The sequence below is a fragment of the Centruroides vittatus genome, unplaced genomic scaffold (assembly GCF_030686945.1).
Source record: "Centruroides vittatus isolate TY-2023 unplaced genomic scaffold, ASM3068694v2 contig_345, whole genome shotgun sequence".
Classification (NCBI taxonomy): Eukaryota; Metazoa; Arthropoda; class Arachnida; order Scorpiones; family Buthidae; genus Centruroides; species Centruroides vittatus.
The window spans coordinates 1,210,933-1,235,072 of NW_027122170.1; the positions used below are offsets into that span (position 1 = coordinate 1,210,933).

At 31.0% G+C, this 24,140-nt stretch overlaps 1 protein-coding gene across 2 annotated transcripts in view; it reads left to right on the plus strand.

Annotated features, from left to right (window-relative positions):
• The first annotated feature begins 1,658 nt into the window (after positions 1-1,658).
• egh (beta-1,4-mannosyltransferase egh) overlaps positions 1,659-24,140 on the plus strand; it is a 31,084-nt gene continuing 8,602 nt past the window's right edge. The window contains exon 1 of one of the 2 annotated variants that reach the window (XM_067269027.1): positions 1,659-1,764. The gene's annotated coding sequence lies outside the window, so the exon portion shown is untranslated. The remainder of the gene's footprint in view (positions 1,765-24,140) is intronic. The other variant, XM_067269028.1, reaches the window with a different exon arrangement.

Consider the following 24,140-nt stretch of genomic DNA (forward strand, 5'->3'; position numbering starts at 1 on the left):
AACGAAATACAATAATTAACAAAATTTGTGCTACATTTATAATGTCGGATAGTTGGCCAGATGGCCGAGAGGTGAAGGTGGCAACCCATCGCTCCGGGAGACCCGGAACGATAGGTTGCCACGGGTTAAAAAATCCTCAGGAATTTTTCGGGAGGCGGTCCGTCCGGATATATCGAGACCTGTCCCTCACCGGCCGGCCGCCCCATTGTGTGCTTGGCCGAACCCATAATGGGCTTGCTAAAAAGAGGCCCTCTTGGGCGAAAAAGTTTAAGAAAAGTGTCGGGTAGTTATTTCGTTTTTGAATCAAAGTTGCTTTGTTCGCAAACACGTGCAATTATTCCATCAGAAAAATATTGCCACAGAAAAGCAAAATGTCCTTCTTAATTGCATACGAAGCAACAACTTTTTTTCTATTTTGTTGATGCTTTTGTTTAGATAACTTTTCATTTGAAATCGGGTCGGGTTCTGACTAAACCTTGCAGTTAAACTGGGTGCAAGTTGTAAGTCGTGGGACGAATGGTGGATTGGAAGTTTGCCGAGCTATCAGTCGGCCCGTATTCGCGCACCTTATGCTAATAAGACAAGTTCTGTTGACAAGACAACTAAGAATAGGTCACAAATATTCCAGTAAGAGATCTGCGTCATCTGCTGGGAAATTATAAGTTAGTTTGCAATGCACAATGGGATTGAAACTGGTACTGGCATTCTAGCGTAACATAATTGTAAATCTAGCTTTGTAGTTGTATTATGGAAAACCCTTTTCTATTTAGAATTTTAGGGAGTGCGTACGCACCTTCCGCACCCTGATAATAACCTAAAAACTGCCAATGAAAGATTCCTGAACTTGCTCGCCCGGTTTCGATTCTGAGTCCTCAAGAGCGATAGTGTGAGGCCCTTTTTTTTTAAAAAATAATTCTTTCCACCCCGTGGGCACTCAGAGGGCCTCTTATAGTAGGCCATTATGGGTTGGGCCAAGCTCACAATAGGGCGACCGGGTGGTGAGGGACGGGGCCCGACATATCCGAACGGATCACCCCCCCGAAAAATTCCTGGGGTTTATTCGACCCGTTCGAATTCGATCCTGGGTCCCCCAGAGCGGTAGGTTTGACCACTCGGCCATCCGGCCGTCGGGTGTGAGGCCTTAATACTTTAATACTCGATCTTCCGTCCAATGTGTTATTTAATGTATAAAGATGAACTCAAAAGTTCTCATATGATTATGGATTGTTCCATAAAAATCCTATTCTGTTTTAATAACTAAACTTTCAACAATGATTTATTTTTATTTTTTCATTGATAAACAATATATAAATAATCCAAAAATATTTAATACAATAAAATATCTAATTCTTGTGAAATTTGTTTTGCTGAAACGATGTCGATGTCGCAACAGAATTTTGTACTCACAGTCAGCTTTATAAAAGGAAACGAATTTCACAATTTTCCTTGTAAAATTATTATAAAAGAATTTTAATAACACATTAAATTCTAAATATATAAAATAAATTTTAAAAAAATAGATCTTCTGTTATAAATAAATATTCATTAAATAATTATTAAATCGATATACGAATGGATAAAATCTACAACAATTTAAATTTCTAACCAATGACAAACCAGTTTATATTTTACCGGAAAAGAATGACGTTAATTTGTCCTTACGCAATTGCGCTTGCGTCGTCGCGTACACTTGCACCGAAGTGAGAAAGGGCGGACACCGGTTTCTAATTCACTCATTTTAAAGATAAATATATATATATGTATGTATGTGAAGTACGAATTAGTTATATTTACTAATTATTTCTTTAGTTTTTTTAATATAAATGTTAACGAGAAAGTTTTATAAACGAGCTGATTTTATACTTAATTATATTTAGCTTAATTGTAAATACCTTTTGGCATTTAATTTAGTTTATAACGCATTAATTAAGTTTTACTCCTTAATTAATTACTGACGTTTGTATATTTAGTGAAGGATGAAAGTTTAATGTACATTAATAACTGTAATCGATTTTAAATTAATTTTTAATTATTTACAATTTTATTTTGAAAATTCAAATTTTAAATTTGAATATCAACACATAAAAGTAAACACTACCAGTTATCAATTACAACACACACACACACACACAAAATTTCAGAAATTATAATTTATTTCTGTTTTTTTCCAAAGATTTAACGTTAAAACATTTACGTCAAACCAAATATTTTGTTGTTTCCATGCCTAGCCGGTTGTCTCTGGAACTTTGATGGATCCGGCATGGCTCGAACGAAAAGTCGTTTAATTGTGGCGTGCCGACCGAAAATATTCTAGCAATTTCGAAAGGTTCTAATAGGAACTAATGTTGTTAAGTTGCTAAAGTGCTTAATCTTTAATAGAAAACATCGTTGATTAGTTTTGTGTGTAGAATGAGTGTAATGTTAACGTCTAATTGTTGCTAAACTTTCAGAAATTTGTTTTAACACGTTTTTCTAGATTTTTCCATTATACGTTAAAAAAATTAATTTTTAACAAAGTGTGTTAAAATCGACATTCCTTAATAATAGAATATCCATCGTATGATCTGTTGAACGTTCGAAATGCTCACCAATTGGTTGGTTGGTGGCAGTGAATGTCAACATCAGTAGTTTGTCACAGGTCATCATCTACAGGTTCAAATGCATTATGGAATAAGTGTTATATGCAGATGTTCTGTCAGATTTAAAAAATAAGCATCATAAAGAACTAAGACTACATAACAGATATGTAAGTATATAATATAACGATAATATGAATAGTATATGCCATACTAATTGATTATAATCTTGTCTGGTTCTACAACAATAAAGTTTAGCATGTAGCAAAGTTTGTTGCTAGTCAGTCTATGATGCCATCTGCATTAGTGAGATCAGATGACAGATCATCCATTTTGTTTGCCTCCCACCACAATAAATGCAGGTAGGATTTGGGCATTTTAACTAGAGCCCAGTATGTCTAACCTTTCAAAACTGTACTTATTAATAATGTATGTTATCGACAAAAATTGTAAGAGAACTTGACAGATGACATTTTATGCTTGTTTATAGAAATAATGTTTAGTTTATTTTGAGGTTGTCTTCAGTCTGGATTTTCAGTTTATTTGCAAATTTATATTAAATTATATTGCAAAGTACTAATTGCTTTAATGACTTCATATTTTTTCATTGAATAATATTTATTCTCATCTAAATGAAATAAATTTATAATACCATTATTTGTAAATATTTAAATTTAAGTTAACATAGTGTTGCAATAGTTATAGGGTGATTTCAGTTTTTTTCATTATATAATAATAATGAAATAAAAGATTCAGCTAAATTTTGCAATATTATAAATTATGAAAAATTATTATATAAGGTAATATATTTTTAGATTTGTTGTTTAGGATTTCTATCCTAGGTCAGGGGTGGTTAACATACGGCCCGTGTAATGGGTTTATGCGGCCTGCGATTAATTTTTCAATATTAACTACTTAACTTCCAATAATTGGTCGAATGGATGATTCGTGATACTTCTTCATTTTTAAAGAAATTTCATTGTAGAGATTTACAACAAAAGTTGTAAATCTCTACAATGAAATTGTAGAGATTTACAACTTTTGTATATTTTGTTGTTTCCATGCCTAGCCGGTTGTCTCTGGAACTTTGATGGATCCGGCATGGCTCGAACGAAAATTTTTAATTGTAGAGATTTACAACAAAAGTTGTAAATCTCTACAATTAAAAATTTACATTATTTGAAGAATGAAAGACTCCACACTCACTGAAATTCATCTGCCATTCCGCCATGTCACTCTGTTTATGCTGACGTGTGATGCACAGGACTGCCTGCTCAGTCAACCTTTTTTTTTTTTGCTTGTATGTTTCTTCGCATTGTAAAATGACATTGCGCATGTGTCAGGAACTTCTGTTTGAACAAGCCTGACCTGCCACTCAGGTCAGCGTATTTGTATTTAACATGATTTAATTTTAATATTTCATTTGGCCTGTGAAAAAATTTTTCTTTCCAATTCGGCCCCGGAGGCACAAACTGTTGGCCATCCCTGCCCTAGGTACTAAACTTATACTAAGTATGATTTATATAGAAAGGTTCTACCTATTTGTTGATCAGAATTGGTTATACAGTAAGAAACTATTGACCGTCAGGTAGGAGTTGCTGCAACCAGATTGATTGATTTACCAACTCTCTGCATCTTCATGTTAACCTTGTATTTATTTTCCCTTTGCGTCTCCACATATATTTTTGTAATCACACTTGTTGTTGTGCCTTCTTCTCTTGCCAGCACTGGGCATGCTACATGTAAAACAACATGTACTTGTTTGTAAATAGTTTAACTCTCTGTTAACTCAAATCATACAATTGAATGTGTTTTCTCTACCAATGTACAAAATTTGTTATTCTGTTACCTCTGGTCTTCACCTGATAATGCATATGCAGGATCAAGCTATGTATGCTTACTACATTAATAAAAGATAAAAGTGAAGTAAGAAACTATTGAATAAATTGTAAAATTTCAAATGATTGTAATGCACAACAACTCATTAGAAATAATTTTTTTTTTCTATTGGTTGATTAAATGATCATATACTTTGCTACTTTGTCACACTCCTTATACTATTACTTGCAAGTTCTACCCTCATTTGATTATCTCATATATTAAAGTGGTCTTCAAGTATATTTATAGATTAAGATTTAGTAATAGTTTAAGAATTTAATGTATCTGGAAAAAAAGGGCATTCCATATTTAAAAGTCCAATCTTGTTCACTGATACTTCTATGTCAACAAATTAGCCAATTCACAGAAATGTCTCAAATATTCTTCTAATTTTATGTTAACATAAGGATGTGAGCTGTGAGTTATGCGAATACCGAGTACAAAGAAACTGGGATTTTCAAAAACAGAATCTTTAATTTGCGTGATAATATACAGGAACTTGTAGGATTCCAGCAATACAAAAAATATCACTCCCCGACAAGTAAATATATATATACACCTTATAACTAAACTTATAACTAATTATAACTAAATTAGGATAATGGGAAAATGAAGACGAATAAAGTAAAGGATAGACTGAAAGAGAAAAGGGTACCCAAATATTACGGTGTTATCACAGTGCGTTATATACAATGGTTGGTGGATCTCTTCTTAATCACGAATGATGTAACTTTGTCACTAAAACGTACATTCCTTGACAGACGGGGACAAAAATACCCTTGAACTTCTCTTCTTTCGATCCGAATTTTTCTACGTTCCCTCGTACTTCTTTGTCATCTCCACGTGGTCCCAAAAACGTGGTGGAGAGCTACCTCTGGCACGTCTTTCCTTCTAGAGTCTTAGCCAAAGAATGACCACTCCGTCCCCGTTCTGCCCTGAGGGCCGCATACCGTCCCATTGTCCACAAGAGACCACCTGCTGTTGCGCCGTTAAGCACCGGTCGGGAGAAAATACCAGGAAGGGAAGATAATAGTACTAGGAAGAAGGAAGGAAAATATATATTCTAATATAATATAAAATATAACTATACAGTACAATAATGGCGTTTAGCCACAGAGCTTTAGCTATTTATATATATTTTCCATATAATTTTTATTTTTTAAAGGTTGATTTGTTTATATTGATACACCAATGTATGTACAGTATATTGATATTGGTGTCACATTGTAGAATTAGATCAGATCAATTTTATATAATGTTAAAGTTATATGCAAAATGTGACAACTGCATATAAGCTATAACAATTTTTAATGTCTTGAATGAAATGATCCATGATGAGACACTAAAGAAAAAATGTATAATCACTGTTTATTAAATATTAAGACAAATTGATAACATTACTTTAGAGTAAAAGTTAATTTAAAGGGAAATTGTATAGATAAAGTCCCGAAATTCCATAGGGAGTAGAGTATATAGCTCAACTTGGGACCGAGACGAGTTCAACTATATCCTACTTTTGGACTGGAGACCAAAAATAAGAAAAGTATCATATTTACGATTTCTTGCCTTTCACAATGCATTCTATGCCATTTTAGAGTTTTCTATTAGGTGGTGCTGCTTCTAGTTCAGTATATGTTTTTTTTTTTTTCTTTGTTTGAGAACTACTGTGAATCAATAGAGAGGTTGAGGCCAAAGTTTCAACGTACATGTTTAAAACTTCGGCCTCAACCTCGCTAATAACTAGTGATGTTAAACACTCGGCGGTCTGCCACCTGCTCCCCTCCGGGAGGAGTCTGTCAGAAGCACGAATAGTTGAAAGCTACCAAGTGGAAAACTCTAAAATGGCATAGAATGCATTGTGAAAGGAAAGAAATTGTAAATATGATAACTTTCTTATTTTCGGTCTCTGGTCCAAAAGTACGGTATTGTTGAACTCTTCTCAGTCCCCTGAGTTAAGATATATACTCAGTCCTGAAATTCTATAGGGAGTAATCTATACGATTGCCATTTAAAATAAGTATTCAACTGGAATCTTTGTATATTTAATTGGAAAATAATAATAATAATAATTAACAACAAATATTAATAATAGCAATGTATTGTTTGATTGGCTTAATGTCCGTTATTTAGGGATGTAGTTTAATTATTTTTTGTAATCGGGCATCTAATTCTAAGTACAGTAAGACACTGATTAATGCTGATTCGATGTAACGTGGTCTGTTTGAAGCATAAAAAAGCTCAATATTTACGCCGATTCAAATTATCACAGCATTTCATTGATTTGTATATACAGTGGAACCTCGCATAATGAGTGTTTTGCATAACAAGCAAAATAAATTGTGAAAAAATGACTCGCTTAACAAGTGAATTTTCGCATAATGAGTGGCCAGGAGAGGGTAAGTTCCGGATTGTGCACATGCTCCATCTAGCACTTGTTCAGCTACCATTTTAGTGTTGCTTGTGATCACACATTTTTCCAAACTTTTTCCAAAACATATCATTTATAAACATCAACAATCATAGTCTGTTATATAATAAACCTGCCAAACGATATGCCAAATTCTTGGGCTACGTAAAGGCTATAATTTCATATTAGAAATTAATTAATTTGACTAGAGGTAGGTAGTTATGCTGCCATCTTTTATTAAATTTAATGACTGATTCCAAATTAAATTCCAGAAATGTCTAAATTAAAAATTAATTATTTATAATTATTAAATTTAATACGAGATGGAAACATAACTGCCTAACTCTAGTTAAATTAATTAATTTCTAATATTTAATTATAGCCTTTGCATAGCCCAAGAATTTGGCATATCGATTGGTGTGTTTACTGGGCAAATTATCTGTTTTTTTTTTTTTTCTTTTCTGCAAATTGAATTCGCATTTCAGGTTGGTTCATTCCATGCTAGAAGAAAAGATGGTGATTCATGCTCCTTAACAATGTTTATTGTATAATTTTCTTTGAATAAACATTATACATAAAATATTTGAGTATATTTTTTGGCCTGGAACGCATTATCGCATTTTACATTAATTTCTGGGAAAAAATTGTTTCACTTAACGAGTGTTTCACATTACGAGTAAGACTGGAACAAATTACGCTCGTTAAGTGAGTTTCCACTGTAATACGATTATTTATGAACACGAACCGATCGGCAAAAGGTGGCAATTTGTCATGGTGCTGTACTTTCCTTAAATCTGTTTGGTTGGTGCAATTTTGGAAATATAACATCATGGATGCCATAGGCAATATCGATTTTGCTTGGCAAGAACTAACTGATAAATGCACAAACGGAGCGTGGAAGAAGTTATGGTTAAAATTATACAAGAATTCTCAACGAGAAGAGCCTATTGCTGTATCGTTAGGTTGACAATTTGGTCAACCTAATCGATACAGCAGAACTAGGAGATGTAGATGGGCAAAATATTGAGGAGTTACTGCAGGTTTCTGGTGAGAGCCTTGCCAATGATGACCTTCAAGAACTGGCAGAACAAGGAATTCGTGTAGAAGTGGAAAATAGTGATTCTGAAACGAAGAACCCAGAGAATTTCTCTACAGATTTCCTTAGTAAAAGTTTGGTAACAATAACTGAAATTGTCAATCAAATTGTAGCGAATTATCCAGATTTTGAAAGGAGTGCAAAAGCAAGATGAGGCATTCTGGATGCGATCTTCTGCTACTGACATTTGCTTAACATGTTGACTGCCAACTACAAGATGACTCGTAGTTTGTTTACTTGCCATATTTGTGCATCTACGATTAAATTTGTAGTATATCAGTGTAAATATGAATAGATAGCCTTAGGGGCAAGAACAAAAACTCAAGATTGGCTTACATGGACAGAAAATTTATTAATAAATGAACAGAAAATATAATCATAAAAAGTTTATTCAAAATCAAAAGCAAAAGAATATTTTTATTGTTTGTGATAATTTTTAAAACAATCTTTTATGCAAAGGGCTAGCTTCTCTGGACAGACTGGACAGAAATATCTCGTTTCTTGGCATTTTTTACCTTTGTTACAAATTTGACATGGCTTTGTCGGATGCTGTTTTTTTTTCAGTAGGTGGAAGTTCTTGCAATTTTTTTTTTTTTTGAACTGGTTGAATCTCTCTTCCAATCAACGTCTCAACAAATGCTTCTCTAAACTTTATAAGTTTTATTTTAAAAGAAATTGCTTTTTGAAACAGTTTGTGTGCATTGTGTATGTATATGTATATATATTTATATTTATTTTTATAAACAACACACTCAAGAAAGACGTAAATGTGATGCGCTCTACTCTATATCCTGTTTGTTACTAATGGATTTAGATGCATATTTCTGACTTGGCTGTAGTGAAGCAACAGGTCGAATTGTGTCTGTACACGAATTAACTTGTACTTTAGCTTTAGTGAAGAGCTTTCTGTTACGTAAGCCACCTACTAGATAATTTGTAAGATCTTTTTTTAAAATAAACACATTCTATATGCTTTTTGATTATTACTGTGAGAGCCAAATTTGGTGAAAAAAACCTTTTGTTTGAGGTTTGTTTTCTATAAAAATTTAAAAAGAGACAACATGGAAAAATTTAGTCAAAGACAATTAAAACTGTTTCCCACTGACTTGGTTCCTTGTTGAAGCTGACAGTCAATGTGTCACCCAGAACCCACGAGTGAAAATTTAACTATTGGCTCTGATGTACTAAAATTCTAGCAAAGTCATGGGAAAAATCCAAGAGAAGCCCGCCTAATAAAAGGGAGGAGGTGATGACAACCGAGTCAGTCGTCATCAACACAATTTTTAAAGTGTGTGGGGGGTTCAAACCGCTGTTTTAAGTCATCGCCAGTCACTCACTTGATAACGTTAATTTTATTGCCTCTGAAATGGATTATACTACTCTGACCCGAACCTTTCGTGCCTCCGAACGGAATATCCTATCATTGCCAAATTGGAATGACTTCATCTTCGAACCCCATGTTCGGAACTGTTCTCATTCTCTTTGACAGGAAGACTACAACCAGAAAGGTATTTATCACTATGCGAACCTCATGTAAACTCTCTCTCTCATGACTGCTAGATTGATAGGCTAAATCTATATGTATCTATCCCGATATGTCTGTTGTATTGTATCATGTACTTTTTCCGGTTGAAATTAAATCGTTATTCGTTGTTCAATAAACAAAAATAGCTACTGGAAAATTAACTATTAAAAACAAAAACCTTAATAATTCCAGCATTAAAAATATTTAATAAAAACGTTTTCGACTGTTTTAAACAGCCTTCATCAGTTAAAACGAACTCAAAAACAAAAAGAATGCAGAAAAAACAGAACTCAAGCAAATATTTAAAATTCAAATTAATTCCAAAGTAAAAATGCCGTTCTGGATAAGAAAATAACAAACTGCGCATGCGCAACATATCGGAGTGAGAATAAAAATAAAAATAAAACAAATAAAAAATTGCCACAAAAACCTGTCTATTGCAAGAAAAAATGTTATGTACTGCGGTAAAACGATCTCCAAGCCGTGGACAAAGCATCAGCGTCTCTATGGTTAATACAACCGGTGTTAACGTGGGCTTTGTAGATTTCTAGTTTTTCTAAATATTTCAGCATTTGTTTGTTGGTCGTGGCCTTAATAATAGACGCTTTGTCCCAATGAATGTCAACATCTTGATGTTTAGCCAGAACTTGATTTCTTATCCAGAACGGCATTTTTACTTTGGAATTAATTTGAATTTTAAATATTTGCTTGAGTTCTATTTTTTCTGCATTCTTTTTGTTTTTGAGTTCGTTTTAACTGATGAAGGCTGTTTAAAACAGTCGAAAACGTTTTTATTAAATATTTTTAATGCTGGAATTATTAAGGTTTTTGTTTTTAATAGTTATTCGTTGTTAACCTGGTATCCGAGTGATTCACTTCCGGTTCGCTCTCTCATCTCATCTCCATCCCGAATTCGATCACTTGTGTATGCGGCCACTCGTATGACCGAATTAATATGCTGTCTCGGCTTCCGTGTCACCTGGGACACTGTGGTGTCAGTCCTGACAAAATACCAAGGAGGTACCAAACCTCCAGTCACATTACTATGTACTCTACTTAGAGTTTTTAATAATATAATTAAATTAAGTTGGCATTTTACACCGGAATCCTGAAAATTAACGTGGCTGTCAATGTGTTAAGAAAAGAAAAAAGTGACAAATGAAATTACATGACTTTATCACAAAAAACAAGAATTTCAGAAAAGCCAAGACTCTTCATCACAAAAAATGAACTTTACATTTCTCTGTGCATATGTTGTGTGTTATTTAACATATTATTATGCAAATTAATATAAAAATAACTTAAAATTAAAGTAAAATTTGTTTATTTTTGGTCGTGTATTCCCCTTTCTCTATTTACTCTGTTAAAATGACCTCATTTAACGCTGTTTTGTTTAGTGCTTTGTTGTCTAGGAATGCATCCCCCACATTAAGTTGGGTCTTACTGTAATTCAATCTGTGATTTGTATCTTAATTTATTGCATTTTATTTTTTCTTACTATTATATCAGTCAGCATTGGTATTAGTTTCTATAAATCTATAAAAATATAGAAACTCAAACGAGTTTCTATATTTTTATAGATTTCTTTATGACAACTTTATACTTTGAATTCATTAAAAAAACACTTCAGTAATAACAGAATAACAACAAATAGTAATCAATCAAAATTTTTTTAATGCTTGTATTTAATACATTGCTTGATTGATTTAATAATTTTTCTATATAGCCTTTACCCTTTGTATACTAAGAGATTTGTCCTTGTTTTTGTGAAACCATAGCAACCAGGTCAAGATTTATGAAACACATTGTAGTACTTTCCAGGAGCCAAACTCCTTGTTTTCAGAATGATTTTATATTATAGGTACAGGTTTTTTTTTAACTTTTAGGTGTTTGCTCATTGTTTAAAGTTTCAATTTCTTTATAGTCTGAAGCTCCACAATTAAACAAAAAATTTTTAAGTTATAAAACCTGCAAGTTATTTAATTTATAGGTTATAAATACTGTTTAGTACTTTCGAGAAGTCATCTTTTTAAATATTGAAACTAAAATTTAACTTTCAGAAGGTGGTTGTATTTTATTTTTATATATGCAATTTCCTACTAATGTTTTTATTTCAAAAGCTATGAAGTTTACATTTTATCATGTAAAAAGTTCTTGCAAAGATTGATTTTAATCAGAATGAGATTAAAAACATTGTCTTATAATTATTTAAGTATAGTATTTGTTTGCTAAACAAATCCTATAAAATTTTAAATTAAGTATCCATAATTCCTAAATAATTTGTGTTATAAATGCTGTACTTGTAATTTTCTTTTTAAATGTTTAAATAATTCTGTAAAATTCAATGTTCTTAATTTTGCTTTAATTTATCAATACTTACCAATAACATGAGTTACACATACTTAAATAATAAAAAATACTTAAAGTACTTTATTTAAATTTTAATTAAAGGAATATAAGTTTTACTTTTAGGACAATTTAAAATTTTATGGAATTCAATTGATTTCTCATGTGTTAATCAAAACTAATTATCTGTAAATGTCCTTGAACTATTAGTGTAATGCTGCAATAATCAACTAGAATAACAATTGATAAATATCCAGGATGATTAAATATATAATAAAAACATGGAAAAACACTTCAAAATATAAAATGGGTATCTTGGATATTTTATTAATATGTTCTTATATTGTGCCACACCAGACTTGTTAAAAAAAAAACAAGTTTTACATGTTGAGGAAGAGAAGAGTCTCAAAATAAAGGTCAACTCTACCAGATGACTGTGTGGTGGAGTTGACCTTTTCGTAACCTGAGGAACACAGTGGTCCTCAAATGCATGAAAACAACAAATTATAGACACCAGGGGCACCTGTACATTGGGACATGTGTCCACCTCCTTTGTCGTCAGGTTGTCCTTTTCTTAATCCCCAAGAGAGCTCTAAGGTTTCATTTTATTTTTAAACTAGCTTGTTATGCCCAGGTTTATAAATTATTATAGTATAGAAACTTATATGTAATAATTGTTACACCTGGAGTTATTAATTGTAAATTTAAAAAATGTGTAGGAAAACCAATTTTAAGGACATTATTAGAATGCCTATAACTATGTGAGAAATTTTTTCTTGTAAATAGAAAGTTTATAGAAAAATTATTACAACTAGTTTGGTTTATTTGGTTACGGCTATGTAACACGTGGGTAATATGCCAAGAGGATGTTTCCCAGGAGGAGTTTTATGCAAAACTGGCCCCTATTTAGGTGTTACTAACTTGAAAACGGAGAAAATTTCACATGGCCAGCCCATTGGCAATGTGTGAATCCACGACCACCAACTACCACTGTTAACAGTTTTGACTCCATGCAGGTTATTGCTGTGAGCACACAGCACTAACCTAGAGTCAAAACTGGAGTCAAAACTGTTACACTGGTAGTTGTTGGTTGTGGATCACTCATCAAAGTAGTAATATAATGAGTCTACTTCACACTATATCACTGTTGCAGTAATTAAGTGAATATAATATATATATTTTTAAATAACAGTAGATTCTCGATTTATCGTTCTTGTATCAGTCATTTTCTCACATCTATTGGTTGTTTTCTCCAGTCTCAAATTAACATCATATATATATATATAATGTTACCGGCAAAACCCAATTTTACACCAAACTAGTTTGGCGTAAGCATGTCAGGCCACACTAGTTTAGAATTATTATTCAAGTATATTAATGGTTAAATATATTAATGATTAAAATAAAATTAAAAGGCAATCAATTTGATGAACAATATTTATTCAAACATAGTCTACTTAATTAGGGTAACATTAACTCTGTTTTTTATAAGTATCGAAAGTGGCGGCTCGTCTCTGAGTTCAGCAATCAGAAGACAGGGAACAGTGGAGACATGCGTTCTAACCTAACCTAACCTATTCTAATAAATTACCATAATTATTAGCAATCAAATTATTAGAATAGGTTAGGTTAGGTTAGAACGTGCCTCCCCGGTGGCAGTTCGTCTCCGAGTCCAGCAATCAGAAGACAGGGAAAAGTGGGGATGCACGTTCTAACCTATTCTAATAAATTACCATAATTATTAATTAGATTATTAAGTGACTATTGTTCATCTAATTAATTGCCTTTTAATTTTATTTTAACCAGTAATATACTTGAATAATAATTCTAAACTAGTTTGGCGTAAAATTGGGTTTTGCCGGTAACATATATATATATATATATGTATATATGTGATGATGATGATTTTCCCATATTCTTTGTTCCTGTATCATTCATTTTCCTGTAATGTTTGTTGTGTATTTTAACTGGAAAAAAAATGTTATCCCGCATCGATCGTTTTTACTCACAATAGAGGGTGCTAAATTGAAACACTGATTTTTGTGTACTAAAAAGCACATCAAATTTAACAGTTAAACCCTTTGACTACAACTAACCTATTTTTATTGTGATTTTTTGGCTACTTTTTGTCTACAGCTTTACAAAATACTGTACTTTATTGGTGACATTTCCTCTTAAAGCCAGGCAACACTGGGAAAAATTAGCACATTGTTTTAGAGTTGCCATCTGTACAATAATAACAGTATACAGTATCTATTATATATAGGTATCTTCTTGCTTCCTTTTTTATATTCTGCGGGCACTGCTGATAGCACCTTTCTTTTGAACAGTTGTTCTTTTTCTGAGAATTTAAGTTAAGATAACAATGTTTGAATTTTAAAAATTATTGAAGAATTCTCTTCAGAATTACTTTGTTGTTTCTAAAATTGAAATGATTATACTTAAAATCAAATTGTTATCTATAATAATAAAATTATTTTAATTACTAAAAAATCAAATGAATGTTTTATAAGCGGCCATCCCTGCAAATTGTAAAATGGTTTCTTATTATAAGAAATCTTTTTTCTAAATATTAGTTTAAAATCTATTATGTTCATGCAGTTGTTTTTGTAGGTGCACATTTGAATGTGTTCTTATGATTAACTTTTTAAAATTACTGCATTCTTTATTCATAATCAGATGATGATAAATTATAACAAAAAGAATTTTCCTAAAATATTTAAAGATGTTATTCCAGCAAAATTACAAAATATGACAAATTTATTATTTATAATAAAATTTCTAAAACAAAAATGACGACGTTACTTTTTAATTTTCTTCGTTATACCTGCATATTTGTTTACAAAACTTATTTTCCTTAATACATTAATATGCAAATATTGTGTTCACAAACATACACACTTGTTTTCACTCAATAACAAGGCATTTAATATAATTACAAAAAGATATAAATTTTTTAAATCGGTGTTATATAATATGACTTTAATAGATTAATTGCTATGAGAATTGTGTAAGGAAAATATTTCAACAGTCCTTAAAAGTTATGTGATAAGTTATCTTAAAGTTTCTTGCATATACAGGAAACTGTTTTTTTAATGAATTATTAATAGAAAGTAAACATATCATCTGAGCAATATGAAAGTTCATTATCAGTGGAGTGTTTAGTTATATCAAAAGAAATTAAATAGGATTGGTTATAAAATTAGAAGGATAATATATATTTTCATTAAGTAGGTGTTAAAGGGACCTGATGCAGCAAAATAAATTATCGCTTTTAAAACCAATTTCTTTTCTAAAATTTTCTTTTCCTTTGTTACTATTGCATAATTAATGTGTATTAAGATTTTATTCACACATTTAGAAAACTCATATTGATAAACATAATGCTGTTATAACAAAATGGTTTTTAGTAATTTGATTATTTTTGAGTGTCAGCTTCTCAGAGATATGTAAATTTTGTAAGTCAGTCTCGTGTAATTGACAATATGCAACTTAAAATAGAAATGTAAGAATCAGGATTTATTAGATTAATTAATGTAAGAAAATATATTATTTCTTTAAATATTGTTTACAAGAAGGGAAGTTACATTCATTGTTTGTGGAGAAAAGGGGAAATCGACTTCCTTTCCCACACGGCCTTATCTGTAATTCGGATGACCGTGTGTGTGTTTACCTCTCTGCATCCCGTAGAAACCACGGTTCCCTGTGACGCTATTGGCTGGAGAAAGGGTTAAGAGGGGTGATTTTTCCGAGAGAAGTAATTGCCATATAACTCCAGGCAGTCACCCAAGAATAGACTTGCCATAGAACACATTTAACTTGTGTGCTATAAGTTCCCGCCAAGATTCTCGTCTCCCCACCGAACTCTCGTCGCAGTCTTCTGCATATCGACGTTTAGTTGCCGACAACAGAAGACTACCGATCGACTTACACTTTAACTGCATAAGTTTTAAATATTAATACATCTAAGAATATGTCTTTCGAGTTAAGTTCGATTATGTTACCTTATATTAGTCGTGCGTATAATATATTTGTTTTGTATATTAAATGTTGATTGTTATGTTTACCATTTGATTCCATTTATTTGCTAAGTTCGAACTATTCGCCCGCTACGACTAGGACTTATCCACGTACCCTCCCACTCAAAAGAGTAATCTATTTTATTAAACGCGTGATAGGGTGAGAGATCTATTCTTATCTGGTGTTAGCAAAAACAACTTACAGGAGTATCTTTCGAACCTCCTGTGCAAAATTTAAACTCTTAGAAAGCCATCCTAAGACCCTGTGACAGATCCACCAGATCTATGCCGACTAAGTGGTAGAACATAAACACTTCTACCTCTGGTTCTCGCAGAAAAAAAAGAATTTTGTACATTCAAAAGTTTACACCCAAATATGTCTACTTCAAAGTAGATGAAAACGTTCATGATATGATTTTAATTGTTGGAATTTGGTGTGTTGTGAGTAATTTTTTGATTTAATCCAGTATTGTGTTGTTGTCGTTCTTAAAATAAAAAAGTTCTTTTACTTGTTACAATCAAGCTGCATCAGAATATTATGAAACTTAATTAATTAAATATATTTTTAATTTAATTAAAATTAATTCAAGATTCAAAATTTGCCTTTTTTATATTAATGTTTATGGTTATAGAATACTTGGCATCTCTGCTCTGACTCAGAAATTAATTCCTATGGTGCATTGTCTGCAACAGCAGCAGTGTTTTCTCAGCATTTTGTTGAATCATAAGACATGGTGGCCAAACAAGTGAGACTATTCTCAGAGTGGGAGGTGTGAAAGCTGGCACTGTGCTGCTGTGTGTAACTGTGTTAAGATGTTGCAGGAGAGTTACCAACAGTAAATTTAAAGTATAAGTGAGTTTATGTTATACAGTTAAGTGTTGGCATGAAGTGTACATTACATTTTTTATTTTGTATGCATTTGCTAAACTAAATACTTACTTTAAAATTAAAATAATTATACGTTAAAACATTGTGTTCTGTACTTAAATTATTTTTACTTTAACTTTCGATTCCTTTCTAACAAAATTTTATGAACATCATATATTTCTTCCCTTTTTAATTAAAGTAGATGAAACATTGTATTATGTATTTGCAGATTTAGACAGAGACTTTTCTTTTTATCAATTTTAAAATGAAAAAGAATTTATACATTTTTTATAACATTATAATCGTCTGTAAAAAACAAATTTTGCAATTTATTTCTGTCATATCAAATATCAGTACCTTCAATTTTTTTTTGTAAATGCGATTTTTGTGATTGCCCTTTTCTCTTTTGATGCAATAAATAAGAGCAGAGATTTAATGCATGCATGAAGAAATTATTGTAAATGGCAATTTGTTATGAATACTTTATGAAAATATTTGTTGTGTGTTGCAAAGTGCAATGATATATGATTTTAAGTACTGTAGATAAGCTCGTCCGGAAAGGCAAAGTTTTTGCACCAAGTATTTCGTATAATAATTTGTTTGATGCATTTTCAGAGTCGTCGGTCGTGTCTTTTTAGGATGAATAGTTTAAGAATTAGAGCATGGCGTCAACGTAGACAGCGTTTTTCGGTAATTATAAGTATTAGTGTGTGTCATTTAAGAAAAATAAGAGATCTATAACTTTTGTGGAGTGTTAGTTAATGGAAATAGTAAATAATTTAGACTAAAGCTTTTTTTTAACTTTTAAAATGAATTCTGTTATTGTTTACAACAGATATTGAAAAAAGTTTTTATTAAACTTATGCTTTCTATGGTATTTCTCTCAAAGTGTGTGTAACCTAGAAATGAGTAGATAAGTTTTGCCTGAATCTATAATAAATAACAGAAGTCTTCTAAAAATATTACCTAGGTTATTACAACTATTGCATCATAATAAAATTTGGTAGCGTAGTCGTCGATATAATCATATTTACTTGTCAGATGAATTGGTTTGAAACAATGAAATTTCTATCTTCTATATCTTAAGAGATTGTGCTGTGTATCTGGTGGAATATAGATGACCTTGTCTAGCCAGTTTCTATGTTTTGATTGATCAACCATGAGGGATATCTATTTCATAAAATTTCAATAGATATACAATACTACTTGAATATTTAGTGTTAAGAAAATAAAAATTTTTTAAGTTTTAATAAAACAGGTGGTATGGATTTTCTCTAAGAAGAGTCTTGTTTAAGATTTATAGTATTAAATGTAGGAAGATGAACAAAAACAATAATGGAATGGAAATTGAAGAATAGTAGATGAGGATAGGTCAAAAACTAGATAGATATGACAAAGAAGTACTGAAATACAAAAGGTGAAAACTGCAGAAGAAATCATTGCTGCTTATCTTTCAGATAAACTGATTTCATTTTTGATGTGTTTAATTTTAAAGCATTTATAGAAAATGAACAAACACCTTGATCACCTAATATGATTGAAATATCAGCTTAGGCTTGTGTTTCAATATTTTATTTCCAATAACAAATTTTTTTCCCAATTATCTGTTGGCTGATGCTTTTAATTTTTTTGTGTATGTGCAGTTTTTAACTTTTGGACATTTTATTTATAACTTTCACTTCCATATGTAATGCTTTGATACTCCAAAGTTGCTTTTCGTACGTGAAATTTGCACTTATTTTCAGTGGATGAAAATTTTCAAACTATCATTATCTCATGTTTTCTTGTTGGTTAATTTTGGCAATAGCAAAATTGTGAACATTTTTATTGTATTTTTTGTTTATAACTTTAAGATAATAGAATAGTATTGTTATGCAATGTAACATATTCAATGTAAAAATACTAAGGATTTTTCTACCTTAATAAGCAGTGTTATAACTTTTAGGTTTTTGGAAACAGAACTATTATATCTTGTGACTCTTGTTTTCTAAATTTCTTTCATGTGCATTTTTGAAATATACAAAAGGCAAACTGCCTTTACTTCAAAGTTTATTAGACAGACTGTTAAGAAATTAGACCAACAAAATGAAATAGTTGGTAGAGGAGGAGGGTCAATATAAGCAATTTTGTTCCTTTGAAATCTGGTTTCTATAAATTCCTTAGATTCTCCTAAATTTTTGGTAACGATTCCTTGCCCGCGATGCACGAATACTTTGCCGAGAGGACCGACATTACTGTTAAACATCTGTTAAAACTGTGTGGAAGTGGTGTTAATTCACACTGTTCTAAATACCTCTATGAAAACACTCTCTGTGCTGGATGATGTGCAGGACTTCATTTTAGTACAGTTTGACAGCAAAAGAGATGTAACAACTGTTCACATAGCACAGACCAGACATTAAAGTATTTTGCTAATTACCATCTTTTTATTGTTAACCAATTAAAATTTGGTATCATTAAAGAAACAGCAAATGTTTTCTGTTTTCACTTTTCTGAAATGCATCTATATACATTTTTAAAACTGCTACATTAGGAGACAAGGTGCATGACAGTGACAATTGGCTTTCTGAGCATCAAACACAAGACCGTGTTATTTATTAAACACTTGGCACTTTTCCACTTCTATTAGTTGAGACGAGATTTTATTTCACTCGTTTCGGGCATTTCGCCCCTCTTCAGTCAACGTTAGTTCCTCGAACTCAAGGGTGCGCGTGCATAGCACAATTTGGACCTCAAAGTTACAGCAACAAATGTAAATGTTCTACGTACGGTTTTTTAAAATCGAACGCAATAGATCTTTAATCTTCTTTTTACTAACTTTTTTCTTTTCTTCATTGGTGTTTTATCTTGACATAAAGCAATAAACGTTTGGACCTGGTGTTAACTAAAAAACTCACTTTTCGTCTAGTACTGGCTCATTATTACGCAGTTGTTTGTTGACCATTTGCATATTCTGCTGGTTATGACGATCTGAATTTACATAATTAACTGTATAGCCAAAAGTAGCCAAGTTAGGCTGGATCTGTTGCTTATTTTTTATATGATTATAATATTCTTAACCAATTCTTGTTTATATTTATGCTTAAATTTTTATTTATAGAATTACTGGACTTTATGATGGCCACGCTCTCTTTAAATTTTCTATTATAAGCGTATTTTTCTTTATATAAAATTTTTGTACCATCTTGATCTATATTACAATTATTAAGTAGGCAATGATCATGAAAAACAGAGTTTACTCGATTGTATCTTAAGTCGGCGACATGTTCCTTTAATCTGATATTTAACTTACGTTTCGTTTCTCCAATATAAATACTATTATTCTTACAAGTACACGGAATTTCGTAAACGACATTCTTTGTTTCTTTCGCTTCTGTTCTAGTTTGCTGTATACTCTTTTTATTTTTTAGCCGGGATTTAAGTTTCTCATATTTAGGTGCGAGTTTTATGTCTACCTTTCTTAATTCTTTATTAATTTCTTCATATAATCCTTTTACATATGGAAAACTAATATATCTTATTCCTGAGCCTTGTTTTTCTATTCTTTGTTTGTCGTTTCTATTTGTTTTATCATTTATTTCTTTTTCCCATTTTGTAATTATATAGTTTGGGTATCCATTTAATACAAATTTATTTTTTAATTCTTTTATATATTTAGACATATTACTTAACTTACTGGTTCTATTTTTAATTTTTTCATATTCCATTGCAAAGACGTTATATTTGATATATAAAGGTATATTAGAGTTATATTTGATAGTCGTACTGATAGTGCAAGGCTTTTTAAAAGGTTCAAATTCGATACTATTTCTATTCCTTGTAATCCTAACGTCCAAGTAGTTAATGCTATTATTAATACTGTCTTCTTCTTCTGTTTTAAACTGAATTCGTTTATTTAAATTATTTATAAGGACTTCTATCTGGTTGATTGTAATTTCAGAAGTATTGTACATAATCAGAATATCGTCAACATATGCTGAAAATTCTAACGGTTCGACCCATAGTGGACTTCAAATATTCAACGTTATATAACCTTGAAAAATTTCTAAAGCAAGAACTTAAGTCTTACCAAAATTCTAATTTTGCCGTATCTAATACTGATGAGCTTTTAACAGATCTAAAAGATATGAAGATAGAAAGCACTTTTAAAATGGCTAGTTTAGACATAATTGAAATGTATCCCTCCATAACATGGGACATAATTGAAGAAAAATTAAAAAAACTTAACATAACACCAGAGATCACCCAACTAATAGAGTTTTCGTACATGAGTAATTACTTTGAAATAGAAGGTAATTATTACACCCAAAATGAAGGTATTAGTATGGGATCAGTTATAGGACCTAAACTTGCTGAATTAGTAATGATTGATATAGATGAAATAATTAATAAAATTCAAGGTATAAAATTTTACAAGCGATATGTTGACGATATTCTGATTATGTACAATACTTCTGAAATTACAATCAACCAGATAGAAGTCCTTATAAATAATTTAAATAAACGAATTCAGTTTAAAACAGAAGAAGAAGACAGTATTAATAATAGCATTAACTACTTGGACGTTAGGATTACAAGGAATAGAAATAGTATCGAATTTGAACCTTTTAAAAAGCCTTGCACTATCAGTACGACTATCAAATATAACTCTAATATACCTTTATATATCAAATATAACGTCTTTGCAATGGAATATGAAAAAATTAAAAATAGAACCAGTAAGTTAAGTAATATGTCTAAATATATAAAAGAATTAAAAAATAAATTTGTATTAAATGGATACCCAAACTATATAATTACAAAATGGGAAAAAGAAATAAATGATAAAACAAATAGAAACGACAAACAAAGAATAGAAAAACAAGGCTCAGGAATAAGATATATTAGTTTTCCATATGTAAAAGGATTATATGAAGAAATTAATAAAGAATTAAGAAAGGTAGACATAAAACTCGCACCTAAATATGAGAAACTTAAATCCCGGCTAAAAAATAAAAAGAGTATACAGCAAACTAGAACAGAAGCGAAAGAAACAAAGAATGTCGTTTACGAAATTCCGTGTACTTGTAAGAATAATAGTATTTATATTGGAGAAACGAAACGTAAGTTAAATATCAGATTAAAGGAACATGTCGCCGACTTAAGATACAATCGAGTAAACTCTGTTTTTCATGATCATTGCCTACTTAATAATTGTAATATAGATCAAGATGGTACAAAAATTTTATATAAAGAAAAATACGCTTATAATAGAAAATTTAAAGAGAGCGTGGCCATCATAAAGTCCAGTAATTCTATAAATAAAAATTTAAGCATAAATATAAACAAGAATTGGTTAAGAATATTATAATCATATAAAAAATAAGCAACAGATCCAGCCTAACTTGGCTACTTTTGGCTATACAGTTAATTATGTAAATTCAGATCGTCATAACCAGCAGAATATGCAAATGGTCAACAAACAACTGCGTAATAATGAGCCAGTACTAGACGAAAAGTGAGTTTTTTAGTTAACACCAGGTCCAAACGTTTATTGCTTTATGTCAAGATAAAACACCAATGAAGAAAAGAAAAAAGTTAGTAAAAAGAAGATTAAAGATCTATTGCGTTCGATTTTAAAAAACCGTACGTAGAACATTTACATTTGTTGCTGTAACTTTGAGGTCCAAATTGTGCTATGCACGCGCACCCTTGAGTTCGAGGAACTAACGTTGACTGAAGAGGGGCGAAATGCCCGAAACGAGTGAAATAAAATCTCGTCTCAACTAATAGAAGTGGAAAAGTGCCAAGTGTTTAATAAATAACACGGTCTTGTGTTTGATGCTCAACATATAAGAAAACACGGTTTCAAGAATACCTAAATTGGCTTTCTGACATTGTGTACATTATGGGGACAGTAAAGAAATTTTAGGAGTGTTTCATGAGGAGGCTGCAACAACCCCAGTTCATATGACCAAAACTGTTTATATTGAGTCCCTCTACCATACATTTTGTCAGTTTACTTTCTTAACATCCTGTATATCAAAACAATAAGAAATCTAAATACTTAAAAAGTAATTTTTAAGAATTTTCATAAACTGAAAGAAAGGGAGAGGGGGGAGTTATGCATTTTGTTTTTAAATATTTATTTTTATCAAAAATAAAACTTTTCATTCTACACTTTAATATTGATATACTTCAGAAGCTGGGAGGAGAACTTTTATAAGAATCTTCATATCGGCGTTAACGGCATTTGTTCTTTTCTATGTGAACATTAATTTTGTTATATCTGCCATCTGTAAACTCTAGACTGGATATAAAAAGCTAAGTTTTGTTAATAAAAGATATTTTATATTGTTTTTAGTCAAAAGTAAAATTTGATAAGTTTTTTCATTATTTAATTAAAGTAATAACAAACAAAATTACTGCTGTATAGAAAAGTAATTTTATCAAAACACACTATCACATACCTTAACTATTATCTAATATTTCTGAGCAAATATTTTCAGCTTTATCATTTAATTAAATACTTTTTTGAAAGTCTTTTGTTCTACATTTTTGCTGTAGTTTAAAAATGATTGATCATTGGGGTGATTTGAAATGTAACAACTTTTAATTGTTGGAATAGTTGGATTTTTTTATAGGTAGGTGTGTTGTTTGCTCAGTTTTAATCTGTTGATAATTTTAATAGATAAGATAATTTTAAGTGCTTTGATAAAATTTAGACACACTTTCATACCCTGATTATTTTTTGTAAGGTTATCTCAAGATTTGCTTTTTGCACCACCACTAGGATTATTTGAATAGCAATGCGGTGTCGTGGGCGTCTCTGGTTACAAATTCACTCTTGCCGAATAAGTTCGACTCTCGACACATTCGTGTTGTATAATTAAGACTAGACTGCGGGTAGGGAATCTGTGGCCTTTAGTGGCTTCTCGTGCAGCCTGATGATAATATATATTAATAAAAGTTTTTACTGTCATGAATTTTAAATGTGTTTTTTCTCTTTTCTGTATACTGAATGTCTATGCACGTGCAACCTTCTACACAATATGTAGCATTTGAGAACCCCCGAAACAAGATGTGGCCTTTTTATTGCAGAAGATTCTCCACCTTTAGACTAGACACTGTTGTAGTTAAAGTCCTGTCAATCATTTAACATGTGTATTGTTAGTTATATTATTTGAATGTACTGGTTTGAAATCTTCTGTGTAACAATAATAGTTATCTACTAATATAAATTTGGCAATATAGATACAACTTGTCTATTCATCTCTAAATTTAGAGCTAGTTAGTAACTCGATATAATTTGGCAAATCGTTAAAGCGTGGTATTAATAGTTACTAAGTTAGTAACAATATTCTCTTGTTTTATAAAATGATGACAAAATAGAATTTCAGTGGGAAAACTGATATTTTAATATTAAATCATTGTTAGAGATAAAAT